Below are 17,991 nucleotides of genomic sequence, written 5' to 3'. Positions count from 1 at the left end.
GTCTCCTTGTCAATAAGGAGAAGAATGGTTTACCCATGTTCTTAAATTAAAGGAGGCTCAGGCTGAAGGTCTTATTCATAAGCATCTTCGGCCTAGGCTTTCAGGTGGTCGGGCTTTTATGCCAATGGGGTCAAATCCTTCATCGCTAGCGCACACGATCTGAGTAAGGATAAAGGATTTCATTCTTTTATTTTTTTTCTCAAAGCTAGTTAGCCGAAATGGCATATCAAGCTCGTGGGCATCATCATTTTGGCCTTCATAGCAGTAGGTCATAAAAGGTTTTTTATCTGATTGCCTTCATCGAGAGATCAGAACGCTGAAAGAATGGGTTTATGATCTTATAGTTGAGCAAAATCTATATTAGGCAGAGGTCCAAGGTACCTCAAATTCGTTGCTGGATATAGAGACCTTGATGGAATCATTTGACTATCATAATCCTTTAGTACAAAAAGTGAAGCTACTTTCTCGAAAGAGGACTGAGAAGAGAAAAACCTTAGAAGAAGTGAATCAATCTTTTTGCTCTTGTTGAAAAAAGAGTGATGAGTTAGAGAATTCTTTAAAAGAGTCTTTGGAGAGACAGGAGAATGATGAGGATGACATTTGTGTGATGCATGAAGAAAACCTATTTCTTTCCAAGGAGTTGGCAAAGTCATAGCAAGATATTTTTCTGTGGTTAAGGATACCTTTGAGAACATTATAAATCAAGTGAAATATTTTTATTCTATTGTGTAGATGTCTCAAGATCAGGTTCATCTGAATCTAGTCATTGAAAATAGAAAGCGGTCTCCTTGGAGGACAAGTGCGTCTATTTCTTTGGTCAGTATGCATGTACTTGCTTGTATGAATCTTTGAAGTTTATCATGTGTCCCAGCGCGAAAACTACCCAAGCACAAACACGCTCGAAAGCAATGAAGCCGCAACCAAAGTTTATTCTTAAAAGGGAAAACATTGATACAACTTTAAAGAACAAAAATATGGTCATCGCATTTAAATTCAAGTTCAGGAGTCGATTATGAGTAGGGAAGGTGTTAGCACCCTACGACATTCGCTTAAATAATGGATACCTCTAATTAATTATGCAAAAGATAGTGTTAACTCTAATGTATTTGATTTCTCCAAATTATTACGACTTATTTGCAAGAAATGGAAAAAAGTTTTTTTAGGGTGCTTGACAAGATGTGAATCTTACTCCTACGTATCTCCCGGTGCGATGGAGAATTCAAAGCTACATAGTTCTTAGTAGAAAAATCTTGTGCATTGGTTGATTTTAAATTAAAATTATGTCATCACACCAAGGCAAAAAGAAAGTATTTGTTGGTTGAAAAAAAGGATTTGTTCGCGGTGCGGTGGAAAGAAAGTTGTTTGTTGGTCAAAAATAAAAAAAAATCATTAGTTTGCACTATGGTGGCAAGAGAGTTGTTTGTTGGTTGTAGTTGCTTTTAGGAGGAATACAAGTGTTAGAACAGGTAAGTTATATAGCTTGTGTCCAAATGTTTGGGGATTAAAGGGATATACATTCAATTAATATTTTTTCATCCAATTTTGTTTATGAAAAAGACGAGATTCAAAATGGTCAAGTTACAGAAGTCTTCATATAATCTTTGTGAAAGATAATTAGATATAAAAGACTCAATATTGGACTTTTAAGGGTTCCAAAAATTGAGCTTGGGATGCCAAGTGAAAATTAGGCTTTAAAGGCTAATGAATATGACTCATGTTATGCATGATGATTAAATATGGTTTTTGTTATGTATGGTGAAAGATGTGTGATGCTATATGACTGCTCGTTGTGCATTTAAAACCTTTTTTTAGTGCATCTTGTTAATGATGTGCATTTTGAGCATCATTTATTTTATTCTTGCATGATTTATTCTTCCATTTATGTATATCTTAATCACGTAGTTGTGTTGCTTACTAATATCATGTCATATTGCGCAAATTTGTTGCATTGGACATATATTTCTTCGTAAATCTTAAATATATCCTTATTTATTGTATATCCTTCTTAGCTATGTTTAGCTCATTTCTAGTTTCTCTGGATAATCAGTTGTGTTGTTGGTTATTTTTATGTTTAGCCTCATTCCCACCTATCTCTTTATGATGCTGTCAAAGGGGGAGAGATTGTAATGTGAGTCTAGATTTAATTTACGTGTTTTATGATGATCGTGCTTTTATGAAATGTTTCAGGGAGAGCACAAGCAAATAGAGGCCAGCATTGATCATGCTTCGCTTCTATATAAAGTCCATTGAATTTCAATTGCAAAAGTCACAAGCTTGCCAAGCATAAAAAATAGAGTTTAAATAGCATTGTCCCTGCCTCCTAAGGGTATATGTTTTTATTGTTCGTCTTTTAGGTTTTGGTTTTGTTTCTAATGTTATGAGTCTCTCTCATGATTGTGCATTTAAGGCTTGAATTTTTAATCCATTTTTACGCATGCATAAATAAAATTGTTTGATTATAATATAAGTAATATGCTTCTAGTAAATTTGTTGAATTTTTTATTCTAAAATCACATTTGAAAATGACTCAAGTCATGACAAAGGTGGAATCTCAAAAACACTTCAGATTTTGCAAATATTGAGATCCTAGAAGTGTGATTGAAATCACACTCTTCCATGAATCAATGAATGTTAATAAAATGTCCAAGAATCGTTCAAATGCGGTTATGATTCGAATCATAGCATCCATGACTCATATCATTGAGGCTTGATTTGAATCACAAATTTCTTGATTCAAATCAGACACAGTTTACGCATTTTAGAATTTGGTTATGTAAGTTTAATTAAAATCACACATTTTCATGATCATCATAAAAAACATGTTTTTCATGTTTCTTGATTTTTCAAGTTTCATAATCACATTATTCAAATCACAAAAAGCATTACTCGAATCACAAAGTCGGTTTTTCATGTTTCTTGATTTTGATTCAAATCATTTGATCATTTGACTCGACTCACACTCTCTACTTATGACGCTAATCAAACATTTTTTTCTCATTTTTTGTGCTAGATCTCCAACATATATAAATCATTTTTCTCAAAACCCATTCATAATATTGATTAATATACACATCCACAATGGATTTGAAATTCACAACACATTTGTTTTCTCAACTTTAAAAAAAGTTTTTCAACTTAATTTTTGAGTTTTCACTATTTCAAAAAAGAGTTTAGGCGTCACACTTTTTACCAACATTTTTTTTATAAAAACACTGCTAAAAAATAAAAGAGGACATTAGACATCGCTTTTTGATAATAAGCGTTAGCATAAGGTATCCACATAGCAATGCTTTGTAATATAAGTGTTGTTATATTAGACAGCACTTTTACTTTAGACATCGCTTATTAATAAATAGAAGCGTTGTCTTAAGTAGTACATTAGGCAACGCTTATTAATAAAAAAAAGCGCTGCCTTAAGTAGTACATTAGGCATCGCTTATTAATAAATAAAAGCGCTGCCTTAAGTAGTTCATTAGACAGCGCCCATAAATATACAAAAAGCATTGTCTAATGTACACATAGAATCATCAAAATTTAGGAAAAAATCAACATAAGGCAACGTTTATTAATAAATAAAAGTGTTGCCTTAAGTAGTACATTTAATAATTAAGTTGTATATTAGGCAACCCCTATTAATAAATAATAGTGCTACCTTAAGAAGTACATTAGACAGTGCCGTAAATAAATAAAAACCCTATCTATATGTGGGAATCGAACATATATATATATATATATATATATATATATATATATATATATATATATATATATATATATATATATATATATATATATATATATATATATATATATATATATATACTCCAAAAAAATGCTATAATAGGGATCGAAGCCCTATGTTTAGGGATATTCACAAACTTGTCAACCATTCAACTACATTTCATTCTATTATTCTCTTATTTAATCGTAAATAACTATTTTAAAAGTAAACTTAAAAAAATACAAATTAGTTTTCTTTCAATTCAATTATTTCTCTTAATTTTCAATCCTTTCTTTTCCATTATTCTCATAGTTTCTCACTTCTTCTCTTTCATTTTGTAGGTTTTAAATATTTTAATTTTATTTTTCTTTGTGCTTGCAATTAAATATTTTAATTTTATTCTTAAGGGTATAATTTTTAATTTTGTGGGTTTTAAGTAAAGTTTATGTTTAGTTACAAATCACAATAATGAGTCTAGAACCCAATTTTTAATATTTGTTAATATTTAACCATGTGAGCAAATATACAATTTTTTTTAATTATAACTTTATAAAGTGAAAGTAAGAATTGTATGGAAGAATTTAAACATGCATGGCAATGGGAGCAATATGTGATATTTTAAGATTTAATATTAAATTGGTGATTTTGGATCAAATTCAATAACTAAATTTCATTTTATCCAATTCAAGAGAATGGATGTTGGAAGCATTATGACATTTTCTTCATTATGAGACAAGAAAGAGGTTATAGTGATTCTCTTAATTGTAAGATACCTTTAGTAATAAGAAATTTTAATTTGATGCTTGTTTGTTTGTCAACGGAAATATTTCACTATAAACAAAATAATGGAACACTATCACATAGGAGCTCGAGTATCAAAGACTAAATCAAACAACATTACACGGATCATGGTACATATATAGTATCATATTCTAAAAATTGTATGGATTTATAATTTAGTTATTATTTTGATACTTAATGATTTTTTTATCTAATTAATTTTAACACAATCATATTATGCTATATTATGCAGTACTTTGATGACTTTAAGTGTTTTACTTACTCAAAAGATAAATTCAATGAAATTAAGGAGGATTGGAGTGAATATTGATATGTCAAATAATAGTTACTTAGAGAAGTTTATAAGTTATAAATCATGATCCTAAAAGTTAAAGAATAATTAATAGTTTGTTAAAAAAATATATGATACTGATATAATATATGAGTGTCATTTTGTATTACTTTCAAATGCCTTATCCCACCATCTTAAGTGCAATCATTAAATATTTGCATTTTGATAAACCAAAATTATATATATATATATATATATATATATATATATATATATATATATATATATATATATATATATATATATATATATGATACTCACTAGTTTCAAAATTTCTTCATCACATATGCTGATTGCTCACTAAAATAGTTATTGCAATACAATAAATATGATAGACATAAGCTGATTGATCACATAAATATCTTATGTGCATGGTATATAAAAATGAAAGATTTGAAAGAAGACATTATTGAAGTAATTAAATATCACATTATCAAAAAATTAAAGAAGGAATTATACTTTCAATATATCATGAAGATTATATAATTTTGATTAGAAATAGGTTATTATTTTTCTCTGTATATGTAATTTTGAATTTTTAATATAGAGATTATGAAATTTATGCGAATTCAAGTTAGTTAACTTGTGGTTGTTATTGATCACGATACAATATTGATCTATGATAATGAGAATTGTAGAATTTATGATATTTGAATTGAAGAGAAAAATTTGACATTGAAACTAAAAAGGATTTATGCCAGCGCTTTTATTAAAAGTGTAGTCTACAATATACTTAAGCCATCACTTTTATTAGAAAACACTGCCTAAAGTGCACTTAAGCCAACTCTTTTAACATAAAGCGCTGCCTAAAATGCACTTAAGCTAGCGCTTTTAACAAAAAGTGATGCCTGAAATGCACTTAAGCCACCTCTATTAACAAGAAGTGCTGCCTAAAATGCAATTAAGTCAGCGCTTTTAGCAGGAAGTGTTTCCTAAAGTGCACTTAAGCCAACACTTTTAACAAAAAGTGTTGCGTAAAGTGCACTTTAGCCAGCGCTTTTACATTAAAAAAACTCTATTTATACCTATATCATCACTAGAATATACAACACTTAGTAGCGCTGCCTAAGGTCTTATTTGGCATAGTGTTTGCAAATGAAATCTTTCATCTTATACCTCTGGCTTTGTCCATTTTCATTTGGATCTAACTCTCATCTTCAAGGTGTGAGATCTTTGAGGAGGAATGTTATTATGTTTAACGTTTCCTTTGAAAATTTCTTGAGATTTTAGTGATTTTCTAATTGTGTGGGGTATGTGGCCGGGTTTCACAAGTCTAGCGAAAAAGAAGGAGGTTCTTCTCTCCATAATTTTTTTGGTAGAGTTGTGTGGAAGCCTAGATACAAAGTGAGAGCTCTTCTCAATCTTCAGACATAACAAGGCTGACTTTGGATAAACATTTTTGGTGTTGAATGATTTAAGTCAATTTGGAGTATAGATTTTGCAAGGATTTAATGTTAGATATTTTGTACAAGTCAAAAGGACTCGGATCGAAGATTTTATATTTTCAGCATTATTTAGATTGTGATTGTACACAAATATCTTATAATATTTGTCAAAATCATTGTGCATGGAAGAACTTCAAACTTTCAATGGGAAGTTATTGGAGGATGTAGTAGGCATAGCGAGGACGATTCTCAAACCATTATACATCTGGCATACTATCTTCTTCTCTCTCTATTTTAATTTTAATTTAAACGGCATGATTAGATCTATTGCTTTCTTAGAATCGCGTGTGTTTAGGTTTATTGAATTGATAATGATTTTGTGTATAAGCTTATGTTTTGTTAGATTGGAACTTGAATTATGCTTGTTGTCCATTAGATCTTGAGACTGTGATTCTAAAATTTTTACATTGTATTGAATTTATACGTTTACATTTCTCGTGTAAAACATTTTTAATTCAATATACCAATTGGTTATTTTTGATATCTGTTTGATTTTATTTTTATCTTTGTGTAGCAATTTAAGTGTTGTCTATATATCGTCCCTAAGCATATCAATTTTATACGCACTGTGTATTTCTGTACACCAAACTATTTTTAAAACTTTAATATTTTCTTTGTAATGAATAAATTTTCAAAACAAACATTTTTAGGGATGACTATTCAACACCGCTTTTAGATTGTTGCATTCTCGTATTTTCGCTCATTTTACTAGAATTGCGGGTAACAAGTAAAAGTATGGATACATAGGTACACATGGAAACGAATAAGAGTATAAAAGTTGGTGTCTATGCGGGTATAAGTTTGGCTCAATATTTTTTGTATACCTCAAATATGAAAATGAATACTATAGTACTTTTTCCAAACTCTGTCTATTGTCATTTCTATCTCTAGTTGTCATATTTTTCTTGTCTTGTATTAACATAGTTTTTTAAAGAAATTTAATATTAATCTTTCAAAATAATATAAAGGTGGAACTGTAATATTTTTAGTAAAATAATAAATTTTATAATAATAAAATTCAAAATATAACATTTTATTAAAATGTACTAAAAAGTAGTAAAATCTTCTATCAATCTAATCCATAGAAGGCGTCTCCTTTTTTCAATGTAAAATTCTTTTTCTTCAAAAAAATTGTCAGTTCTAATTTTTATATTGTCACTTTATTTTCTTCTTTTAATTATATATTCTAAATAATATTATAAGCATCAATCTTAATAAACTAGTTTCCACTTTATATTTAATAATTAAGATACATAAATAATTATTATTCTCAATCTGTGATTTATTATTATTACTATTATTTAATTCATATATGAGGGCAATTTAATCATTACTCAAAACATAAAAATTAATATTAAATACACATAAATAATTTAATTATAATTTTATACAAAATGTATACATTACCACCATTTTCCCCTTATAAATTAGATTTCCTGTTGGTGATTTTAGTATCATCAATGCAATTTTGGTAGTAATGTGATTTACTGAAGGCCGATGCAATTATGCGTTAAGCTTGAAACGAGTTAGGGTAGTGCGGAGTGCACGCTCGTAGAGCCAAACGTACAATTGAATATGAATAATAGAAACGGGGTTCCAAGGGGCGGAGCCCCTGGCGGGGTCCAAGGGGCAGCGCCCCTGGCGGGGTCCAAGGGGCAGCGCCCCTGGCGGGGTGCGGGGCAGCGCCCCGTCGGGGTCCAAGGGGCGGAGCCCCTGGCTGGGGTCCAAGGGGCGGAGCCCCTGGCTGGGGTCCAAGGGGCAGCGCCCCGAGCAAAAATTTCGTTTGAATAAGTTGCACCCTTTCCCAACGGACTTAACCGTTTTACCGAACAGATGCTTCGTTTCCAACCAACATAACTGTTTTTTACCGAACAGGTGTGTCTGTTCGTTGCTATTATTGGTCTCCTATATAAGGAGTCTTTCGGTCTCGATTTGATATACGAAATCATACACTTCCTCTACATTCCGATCTGTTCTCCATTGTCAGAAACAGATTGATTCTTCAAGAATTATCCCCGCAAAGATTTCGTGAACCCAGACAAGAATAGGGTCGAAATACTTTGTTCGGAAAGTGAACGAACACGATTCTTGAAGATATCCAGGATTATCATACCGAATCTCTAACATTTCCTATGTGTACAATTGTATAAATTAATCATTTGAGCAGAGGAGAACTATAATATACAATAAAAGTCTCCTTAAAAAAATGTAATATTATTGTGTTTTTAGAATTGGTCTCGATTCAAAACATCTGATTAAATTGAGTCGAGTTCACTTTCAGAATATCTGATCAAACTGAAAAAAAAAAAAAAAAAAAAAACTTGTATCATTTCATTGAAGTGATATTGAGTTCCACCAATTTTATTTAATACTAGAAGTGAATTATGGTGTAAAAGTTTATATTCATAGAAAGAATAACTATATTTTAAGAGTTGTGCATTAATGAATATATGACTTTTATAACTAGACAGATGAAGTAATAATGGAAGAAAGGGTCAAGTGGAAGATAAGGTCTTGAAATTGTTTGTTGTGTTTGAAACATGACCATGGACTTTACCAATGAATTAGGCAAGCACATTTTGACCTATAATTTACTTGAAGGTTTGGCCAGCCTCATTTTTTTAAACCTTTCCGGCGTTCTGTTTGATCCATATATGATTCAAAATATTTAATTCTAGGCAATCTAAACTTTTAGTTGACCAATTCAACAGGTGTATACAAGTTAATTAAAAATGAATTGGTGTAGTTTTTTGTTGAAGGTTTAGTGGTTAAAATGATATCCAACGATCATAATTAAAATAGAGGAAGAACATTTCAACTTTATTCAATTACTCTTTAAGTTACAATAAATAAGAAGATTAAAATATATCTGATAAATAATATTAATTTTTATTATTAAAATTAACACAATTAATCGCTTATTTTTTAAATTTTTAAAATATTTTTTATTTATTTATAATGGTGAAACACATTAATCTTATATAGAAAAGTTGTTAAGTCTCTTAATAATTTTTTATTACTTGTTGCATTTTATTTATTTACTATTTTTTATTTTATTATTTAATAATTTTATTTCCATATATTAATCAAGATAAAAAGAATACTAAATATTAGCAAACAACCACGTTCTCCATAAGAGGTTTTACACTCATATATTTTCTTGTACTTCATTATTTTATAATTTTCACATAGTATCCTCATTTCTTCTAGCTAAATATTTAATGCAATTTTTTAGGTTCTCTTTTATTATAAATATCAACAGAATCACAATTGATAGAAAGCACAATGAACTACTTCTAATTTTTTTTTTTTTAAACTTTTTAGGTTATCTTTGATTGAAAAGATCAACCGAAGATAGAAAGAATAAAGAAGTTACTTCTAACGGGTAAGGGCTTTTTAACTTTTTTATTTAATTTTGTTTGTTATAGTTTTTATCATGCATAGAACTAAATTTTATATTAAGGAACCAAAAGTATGATTTATGTAATATTTTGATCTCCCTTTTCTATTCAATTTTGTTTTATTTTATGAAATATTTACATATTATATTCATCGCTTTTAGCTAAATGTTTAATGTAACAAAGAATTACATCTATTTCAGCAATGATGGTTAATTTTTGTTTTGATTTTAGATTGTTTTCAACTATTTTGTGCAGAGAACACTCTTTACTTCTATAGAAGAAAATCTATGATTTCAAGTTTCAACCTTAATAGATGTAATTCTTCTCCATCTTTCTAACTATCTCTCTTCTCTAATTTATGTTTGATTTAGTTTATTTTATAATATTTTGTTATATTAAAAATTTGATTATCAAATTTCTCTTTTTGGCAATTTTCGATATTTAATTTAAACAAATTCTTAATTTTCTTTAATTTTTTGCGTCAAACTGTAATTATTTTGAAAGAAAAAAAATTCGATATTATAGTGTGAGATATTGGATCGAACTCTAGTATTGTCGAAGGGTAGCTTCTTGGTTCGACAGTTCGACAGAGTTAAGCATGAAGTCGAAGGATTGTTCACATGCTGGTGTCGAAGCGTGCATGCTGTAGTCGAAGATGGGTCTAGCATGCAGATGTCGAAGATGCTAGGGTTGTTAGCATGTTAAATTAGGTTTTAGTGTTTAAACCCTAATTTGTTAAGTTAGCTTGTTTATTAAGTTGGCTTGTGTAATGGGCCTTGCGGAAAAAGCCCATTAGTTAGTATGTTAAGTTTTATTATAAATAGCATACTAGTCTCTCATCATTGCTAAGCTGCAAATCCTAATTAAGGGTGAGAGAGGTTATTTGTTATTCTTGTAAACTTGTAATCTTGTTTTAAGAGAAAGTAAAAGAATAGCAGTTATAACCAATTCTTGTGTTCTTATTCTCTTCCCTAATTCCCTATTATACTTTGTTCTTGGTATCGTTTTTCACAACAAATTGGTGCGGTGAGCGTGGAGAAGATGCCTTCAACAAAGTATGAGATTGAAAAGTTCACTGGAGTGAATGATTTCGGTCTGTGGCGCTTGAAGATGAAAGCCCTACTGGTTCAGCAGGGTTGTTTGGAAGCGTTGAAGGGAGAGGCAGCCATGAATGCTGCATTAACGGCAGCGGAGAAGACAACTATGATCGAGAAAGCACACAGCGCAATTCTGTTGAGCCTTGGTGATAAGGTTCTCCGGCAGGTATCAAAGGAGACGACGACATCAGGGTTATGGGTGAAACTTGAAAGTTTGTATATGACCAAATCGCTGGTAAATCGACTCTACCTGAAGCAAGCTTTGTATTCATTCAAGATGATTGAAGACAAAGTATTGGCTGAGCAGTTGGATATGTTCAACAAGCTGATTCTTGATCTTGAAAATATTGATGTGAAGATCGATGATGAAGATCAAGCGCTGCTACTATTGTGTTCTTTGCCTCGATCACATGCTCACTTCAAAGAAACTCTCTTGTATGGAAGGGAGTCCCTGACGTTTGAAGAAGTTCAATCAGCATTGTACTCTAAGGACTTGAATGAACGAAAGGAGCATAAACCTTCGACTGTTGGCGAAGGTTTGGCCGTTAAAGGAAAACTCTTACGAAAGGATGGTAAGTTTGACAAGAAGAAAGGCAAAAGCCAGTCGAAGACTTACAGTGGCGATGCATCTGGCATTCGATGCTACCATTGTAAGAAGGAGGGTCACACAAGAAAGGTGTGCCCTGAACGCTTGAAATATCATGGAGGTAAGGATAATGGCAACGCTGCCATTGTTCAAGATGATTTCGAATCATCTGATGTTCTTGTGGTTTCAAGCAGTGACTCTAAGAAGGAGTGGATTATGGATTCAGGTTGCACTTGGCACATGACTCCAAACAAAGACTTGTTCGAGGAATTATGTGATCAAGATGGTGGATCAGTATTGCTGGGAAACAACAAGGCTTGCAAGATTGCAGGTGTTGGATCTGTGAGATTCAAGCTCCATGATGAGTCAATAAGGTTGTTGACTGAAGTCAGGTATGTTCCTGATTTGAAGAGAAATCTGCTTTCTCTTGGTGAATTCGACAAGAAAGGATATGTTTTCCAAGGAGAGAAAAGTATCCTAAGAGTCATGAAGGGTTCGAAGGAAGTCTTGAGAGGCGTGAAGAAACAAGGCTTGTATACCCTTGAGGCTGAAGTTGTAAGTGGTTCGACAAATGTTGCATCCACGAAACCTTTGTCGAAGACAGAAATCTGGCACATGAGATTGGGCCATGTCAGTGAAAGGGGTCTGGTCGAATTAGGGAAACAAAATCTGCTTGGTGGAGACAAAATCGAAAAGCTGAAGTTTTGTGAACCCTGTGTACTTGGAAAATCTTGCAGAGTGAAGTTCAACAAAGGCAAACAAAGAACACATGGATCCCTTGATTACATCCATGCTGATCTTTGGGGGCCTGCAAGGTGTCCATCACATTCAGGAGCAAGGTATTTTCTATCCATAGTAGATGATTATTCCAGAAAATTATGGGTATTCATCCAGAAGACTAAGGATGAAACTTTTGAGAATTTCAAAAGTTGGAAGACTCTAGTTGAAAATCAGACTGGCAGAAAGGTCAAGAGGTTGAGAACCGACAATGGCCTTGAATTTTGCAATGAGGCATTCGACAGTTTTTGTGCTGCCTCTGGTATTGCAAGACATAGAACTACTGCAGGTACTCCACAGCAAAATGGTTTGGCTGAAAGGTTTAATCGAACTATTTTGGAGAGAGTCAGATGCATGTTGACTAGTGCAGGGTTAACAAAGGTGTTCTGGGCTGAGGCTGTTTCGACAGCAACATATCTGATAAACAGATGTCCTTCGACAGCGTTAGATATGAAGACACCTGAAGAAGTTTGGTCGGGACATCCACCAGATCTCGACAAACTGAGAGTATTTGGCTGCGTAGCCTATGCTCACATTAGGCAAGACAAGGTCGAACCTAGAGCTCTGAAATGCATGTTCATGGGATACCCTGAAGGAGTCAAAGCTTATAGGCTATGGTGCCTAGAGCCAGGTCACAGGAGGTGTATCACCAGTCGAGATGTAGTTTTCAATGAAGCTGAAATGGCTTTTAAGAAAACTAATGATGTTGGTCGAAGTACAGAAACATCTGACGAAGAGCTGGAACAGGTAGAGATTCCTGTTGAGGTGGAGCATGTTGATGCTGAATTGCATATCCCAGATGAAGTCGAAGAAGAACCAGAAGATGCTGAAGTTGAGGAAACTGACGATGACTACCTATTGTCGAGAGATAGGTCGAGAAGAGTCATCAAGCCACCTCAAAGACTTGGATATGCAGATCTTATAGCTTATGCCTTACTCTCTGCAAGTGAGGTTCTAGACGAAGAACCTAGAGACTATAAGGAAGTTATGAGGAGTCGAAATAAGACTGAATGGCTGAAGGCCATGGATGATGAGATGAAATCTCTTCATGATAATCATACTTGGAAACTGATCAAGAAACCTGTTGGGGCAAGGTTAGTCAGCTGTAAATGGATTTTCAAAGTTAAGGAAGGAATTGAAGGAGTGACGTCGAAAAGATACAAGGCAAGGTTAGTTGCAAGGGGTTTCACTCAGAAAGAAGGTGTCGACTTCAATGATGTGTTTTCTCCTGTTGTGAAGCATAGGTCCATTCGAATGTTGCTTGCCATGGTGGCACAGTTCGATCTTGAACTGGAACAGATGGATGTGAAGACTGCGTTCTTGTATGGTGATCTAGATGAAACTATCCTGATGAGGCAACCTGAAGGGTATGTCGAAAAGGGGAAGGAAGATTATGTGTGCAAGTTAAAGAGATCTTTGTATGGGCTGAAACAATCTCCTCGACAGTGGAATAGGAGATTCGACAAGTTCATGGCACGCATAAGTTTCATTAGAAGTCAGTTCGACCACTGCGTTTACTTCAGATTTCGACCTGGTAATTCATTTGTTATTTTGTTGCTTTATGTGGATGATATTCTCATAGCAAGCAACAGTGTCGAAGATGTGATGAGGGTGAAGGCTGAACTCAATAAGGAGTTCGATATGAAGGATCTGGGAGCTGCTTCCAGGATTCTTGGAATTGACATTCGAAGAGATAGAAAAAAGTCGAAGTTATGCCTATCTCAAGAGGCATATCTACGGAAGATTCTTGAAAAGTTTGGTATGTCGAATTCGAAGCCAGTTGTGACTCCAACAAACCCTCAATTCAAGTTGAGTATTGATCAGTGTCCCAGTACTGATGTCGAAAGAGCCTATATGAATAGCATCCCATATGCTAATATAGTTGGTTCTTTGATGTATGCTATGGTCTGTACTAGACCCGACATAGCATACGCAGTAAGTCTTGTAAGCAGGTACATGGCGAATCCTGGAAAGGCTCACTGGCAAGCATTGAAGTGGATTTTAAGGTACATAAATGGGTCTCTGAATAGAGTCCTAATTTATGGTGGAGCCTTGGGTGAAGATAGTAAAGCAATAATAGAAGGATATGTCGACTCTGATTATGCAGGTTGTATGGATTCCAGAAAATCTATTTCTGGATATGTTTTCACTATGTTTGGCACTGCAATTAGTTGGAAAGCAACACTTCAGAAGGTTGTTGCTCTATCAACCACTGAAGCGGAGTATATTGCCCTAACTGAAGTTGTGAAAGAAGCATTGTGGCTTGAAGGTTTTGCGAAGGAGCTGAAACTTCAAGGTCGAGGTATCACTGTTAAATGTGATAGTCAAAGTGCAATACACCTGTCGAAGAATTCAGCCTATCATGAGCGAACTAAGCACATTGATGTGAGGCTGCATTTCGTCAGAGGAGTAATCGAGCGTGGAGAAGTCCAAGTGCTGAAGGTTTCGACTGAAGACAATGCTGCTGAGATGATCACCAAGACATTGCCGAGTTGCAAGTTTTTCCACTGTATGCAGTTGATAAAGCTGCATGAAGAAAGCTAGTTTGTTCCTTGACGTTGTAGAGTTAGGTCCAAGGTGGAGATTTGTGAGATATTGGATCGAACTCTAGTATTGTCGAAGGGTAGCTTCTTGGTTCGACAGTTCGACAGAGTTAAGCATGAAGTCGAAGGATTGTTCACATGCTGGTGTCGAAGCGTGCATGCTGTAGTCGAAGATGGGTCTAGCATGCAGATGTCGAAGATGCTAGGGTTGTTAGCATGTTAAATTAGGTTTTAGTGTTTAAACCCTAATTTGTTAAGTTAGCTTGTTTATTAAGTTGGCTTGTGTAATGGGCCTTGCTGAAAAAGCCCATTAGTTAGTATGTTAAGTTTTATTATAAATAGCATACTAGTCTCTCATCATTGCTAAGCTGCAAATCCTAATTAAGGGTGAGAGAGGTTATTTGTTATTCTTGTAAACTTGTAATCTTGTTTTAAGAGAAAGTAAAAGAATAGCAGTTATAACCAATTCTTGTGTTCTTATTCTCTTCCCTAATTCCCTATTATACTTTGTTCTTGGTATTGTTTTTCACAACATATAGAATCAAAATACTTAATGTCACATTTTGAGTTTCTTCTCTTCAACCTTTTCATTCTAGAGCCATTTTCTATTCAAGTCAGTGTTCCTTTGTTATAACAAGTTGAAAATGAGTTTAATTTCTCTATTCTATGATTATGTGTTTATCTTTAAAGAAGTGGATAGTAAAAATAATTTAATTTTTATTACAACTTGGAATTGCCAATATAAAAATTAAGCAATATATGATGATAGATTACTTCGATATCTTTTCATTTGTTTTTTTAATTTATATTTAACTATGTACAATTATTCCGTTCGGAAAAATGTCTAATAACTATTAAATATAGCTTAGTAAATTTTTGGAGGGAATCATAGAAGGGAGATAATATTTTTAATAAAATTTGTTGAATCAAATTTTAGGGGAGGAGGAATATGAGGGCGTTAGAATCTCTCATATAACAATTATTGGTTTTCATTGAAATTGGGAAGATTTAGAGGGAAGAATGGATGAAAAAAATTAAATTGAAAAATTATCTTCTATTTGCTTAATTGGAATTTTCAATTATTTTTATTAGAGTTTTTTTTTTGGATTATATTTAAGCTTATGCGCTATCTATTTGCTTTTCACACTACATTATGTGAAATAAATGTAAATACACATATTTTTGTACATAAATTCTTAATATTTACAATTTTTATTATATTATGAATTTTAAGGAAGGAAAAAAAGACTAAGATCAAAAGGTTAAGGGATAAAAATGAGCGCAAGATAATAAAGTCTGAAAAGACTATTTCAGAGGATTTTAATAGCTACCATGCATAGCACGCCTGCCGTGAGATGTGTTGAGATCCCGTTTTGTTTTATTTCTTTTGCTCTAAAATATTTATGCTTAGCAAAGTGAAGTTTAATAAAAAAATTACCTCTAAAATTGCATTTGTTCTAGTCCTAGAAGAGTCTGAATAATCTCTAATAAAGTACCTGCAAAAAGTGACCTACAATATTAAGAGCCATTATTTGAGTATAATCATATATTCAACAGAAGAAGAAAAGAATGGCAATCCAACAATAGAAAACAGAAGAACAACAACTTTATGATCATCACATATTTAACTTATGTGAGACTACCAGGATGAGGCTGTCCAAACTTTTACGTAAATATAAATCTAAATTGCATATACGTTTTTGAGGTGAAGTAAACATTATCCACCTTACAGTGTTAATGATTTATCCATCCACTTCTCATCTTAATTTCCATCATCTACACATATTCTTCACTCTCTCATAACAAACCAATGACTTAAGGCTAACATCCCAAATAGTCCCAAATGATATAGAAACCATAATGTTAAGCAAGCTAGCAGCTCAAATAGTAACAAAACTCACAGAGGACGCTAATATTGATAAATCAATGACGTAAATAATTAGAAAATGTCACCTGATTGCAAGGGAATAATCCAACAATTTCTTGTAACCCTTCATGGATTGTCTTGAGCTAGCTCAGAAAAACACAATAGAGGTAGTCACAGACAGCTACAACCAGCCTGGACATAACTCCATTTTCCTGATTCCTACAAGGATCAAGGTAAATAAAAGAGACAGTTGATGTGGGTGATAGTTTCATAAAAGTGAAAATCTTAAATTTCAATGAACTTTACATGATTAGTGTCTTTACCTTAGCATCTAAAGTATGTTATACTTTTTTAAAAAGTGTTTTAAATCCTGAAAACAAAAAGCATTCAATTACTAAAAAAAACAAAATGACAATGTAAGAAAATTATGTAGAATAATTCAGTATACTTGACATGAACAAAAATTTGGTAGTTCTTACGTTTGAGTGTGATGTATCTAACAACTGCAACACCATGTCTATAGCTGTTCCACATCTTGCCTATGCACCAACATTGATTGTCAAATGTCACTTTCTATATAGCCCCATCTCACCATGGATAAATCACACTCACACTATAGTGATAGTCGATAGAATTCTGTTTATAAAATAGATTCACCGAAAAAAGTATTGAATCTTCTAGCCTGTAGCAGAAATAGTTATGTAAAGAATAACACAAAATAGCACAAGCTTCAATCACAGAAATCTAGGAAACTTACAGTAGGCTTAGAAGGTAAGAAAACATATTAATGCACTTCGTCGATAAGCAGAAAAGTTAGTAACAAATTAACATTTATGGAAACCATGTAATATCAAACGAAAATAAACGAATGGAGCCTAAAAAATGCTAATCAAACACCAACACCAGAATACGAAACGAAACCGTCAAATGAAAGTGAAAACAGAAAAATAGCCATCGAAGAACAGGCATTCAAAATTATAACAGAGGAAGTAGAAGTAAAACTAAACACTAAATATAAAAATTGGAATCAAACACAAACAGCAGCATATGAAACGAAACCCTAAAATTAAAGGGAAAACCGAAAAACAACAAACAAACCTCTTTATCAACCAAAATCAATTCGAAGTGCTCTATGGTCTTTGATAAAACTATCCATTTGTGATGGATTATGACGATAATTTTCCAGAACTCCTTACTTTCATTGATGTCCTTCAATTTCTCAAAAGATCTTGCCATAGTGAACTTCAGAGCTGGAGATTATTGGAAGAGGTATTTGTTGTTGGTTGGAAAAGACAGGCAATTGTGGAGAGAGATGGAGAAGTATAAAACGTTTGGAGAGATATGGTAGGATTGTGTGTGAAGGAAGGAAAGACAAAGGGTAGCGTGTGAAGTCGTTCATGTCTGCCGAAGAAGAGCATGCTT

At 32.8% G+C, this 17,991-nt stretch overlaps 1 long non-coding RNA gene across 1 annotated transcript; it reads right to left on the bottom strand.

Moving 5' to 3' along the window:
• Positions 1-16,158: 16,158 nt before the first annotated feature.
• LOC131662632 (uncharacterized) lies at positions 16,159-17,242 on the bottom strand. The gene is made up of 4 exons (XR_009301774.1): positions 17,049-17,242; positions 16,893-16,939; positions 16,656-16,788; positions 16,159-16,198 (listed from the first exon to the last, which is right to left on the bottom strand). It is a non-coding gene; the product is annotated as an uncharacterized LOC131662632 (long non-coding RNA).
• Between the last annotated feature and the right edge of the window lie 749 nt (positions 17,243-17,991).

Source organism: Vicia villosa, linkage group LG3 (assembly GCF_029867415.1).
Source record: "Vicia villosa cultivar HV-30 ecotype Madison, WI linkage group LG3, Vvil1.0, whole genome shotgun sequence".
Classification (NCBI taxonomy): Eukaryota; Viridiplantae; Streptophyta; class Magnoliopsida; order Fabales; family Fabaceae; genus Vicia; species Vicia villosa.
Note: the sequence above shows the minus strand (reverse complement) of the source record. Positions and strands in the feature narration are given on the sequence as shown.